The sequence below is a fragment of the Coptis chinensis genome, chromosome 6 (assembly GCF_015680905.1).
Source record: "Coptis chinensis isolate HL-2020 chromosome 6, ASM1568090v1, whole genome shotgun sequence".
Lineage (NCBI taxonomy): Eukaryota > Viridiplantae > Streptophyta > Magnoliopsida > Ranunculales > Ranunculaceae > Coptis > Coptis chinensis.
Genome location: NC_141461.1, coordinates 55,887,417 through 55,889,331, shown reverse-complemented (window position 1 = coordinate 55,889,331; position 1,915 = coordinate 55,887,417). Strand labels below are relative to the sequence as shown.

Genomic DNA, 1,915 nt, shown 5'->3' with positions numbered 1-1,915 from the left:
TCAGTTCTCTTCGCTCCTGGGACACTGCTCAGTTCATCAACACTTGTATTAGTACTCTCTCTCTCTCTCTCTCTCTATTGAGAGTTACAAGCTCACAGTGGGAGTTTGAATTCATTTGATTATTGTTTCCGTTGTACATGCACTGCAGTACGCGTTTAATGTGGCACTACTTTCAATACTTGGCAAGGATGAGATTATGTACAGAGAAGAGCTCAGGAGTTGTTATTATGTACTGGAGAAGGGCCCATCAATCTTCCAGGGACACTCTTCAACAAATCCATGAAAGCAAGGAAAGAGCTGGCTCAGAATCTTGCCAGGATCCTCTGTTCAAGGAGGCAAAGGAAGGAAGGATGTTATGACCATGGCCCAAAATATCGCTGAGATATCCGATATCTCGCCGATATATCTCGGTAAATTGGTACACCGATATCGATATTTCCGACATATATCCACCGAATATTGAACCCCTTTTTTTCCGAGATATATCAGAATTTCCGATATGAAACTTTATATCGCCGATATAATCGATATATATCGGTTGACTTTTTGACCATTTTTAAATATAAATCCGATATTTCCAATATATTTCCGATATTATATGTCCGATATATCCGATATTTCCAATATTTTAAATAGTTTGGACTAGTCACCAAAAAAACCGATATATCCGATATATCTTGGTTTTTGGGTACACCGATATATTAACCGATATCAAAATTTTGGGCCTTGGTTATGACTTGCTTGCATCTTTCATGGGTGATAGTCAAGCTCTCACTGATGAGCGCGCAGATCACTGATAATGTCATAGGAGTCATCTTTGCCGCCCAGGATACCACATCAAGTGTATTGCCTGGATCCTCAAGTACCTTGGGGAGAATCCCAGCATTCTACAAGCTGTCACCGTAAGGATTTTGGTCACACCCAATAAAGTAAACCAGTAGCATCATCTTAGTCACGAACTGTCAAACTGCTTATGCTAATCAAACTTTTGTTTTGTTTGTTTGTGACTGACTTTACAGGAAGAGCAAGAGTTTATACTTAAAAAAAAGTGCGGTGATGAGAAATTACTGAATTGGTCGAATACAAAGAAAATGCCAATTACTGCGAGGGTGATTAAAGAGACACTGAAGGTTGCTTCAATTCTATCTTTCACTTTCAGAGAAGTTGTGGAAGATGTTGAATATCATGGTTTGTAACGCTATTGCATTCTAATTCCCATGTATTATTAGTTTTTCGTCTTCACAAAATGAAAGAAAAAGAAAAATGACTAACTGCGTATAAAATATCGAATCCAATCACAAATGCCCATGTCTTATTAGTTTTTGTGGTTAGTTTCTGATCATATTCTTCTCTGTAATAACCTATTCATGGTACCTTATACCAAAACATGAAAAGTAGATAGCTGGTTTATCTAAATCAAATTAAAACGTTTGTCTAATTCCCTAATTCAAGTGAAATTCTGGTGAGAATCAGACAATGGGTTTAATCTCCCTGGTACTTAAATGCATAAAACCTCACTATTATTTAAAACATAACATCAAAGCCAAAACAGACCAAAATACCCCTATGAAAACTAGGATGACGTCATCAATATTTACTTATAATTTCGGCTTAAGGACAAACTAGGATGACGTCATCCTATGTAAATTTGTATTTACATATGACAATATAAAATTACACAGTCTTCTTAATCTATTTAAATTTAAATTTTCATATGAATTTTTTTTTCATAGGAAAATTTAAATTTATATTCTGTCTGGTGTCGTCGGAAAATTTTCAATCCCAAAAGTTATTATGTAAATTTAAGTTTTCATAGCTCCACTGACTATATAAATATAGTTTTACATATATATGACTATGTAAAAATACATTTACATAGATTCTGTCAGGTGTCGTAAAATTTTCAATCCCAAAA

The 1,915-nt window shown here is 35.0% G+C and overlaps 1 long non-coding RNA gene across 1 annotated transcript; it reads left to right on the top strand.

Moving 5' to 3' along the window:
- The first annotated feature begins 807 nt into the window (after nucleotides 1-807).
- LOC147493667 (uncharacterized) lies at nucleotides 808-1,283 on the top strand. Its single transcript, XR_015198257.1, has 2 exons — nucleotides 808-902; nucleotides 1,020-1,283. It is a non-coding gene; the product is annotated as an uncharacterized LOC147493667 (long non-coding RNA).
- The last annotated feature ends 632 nt before the right edge of the window (nucleotides 1,284-1,915 follow it).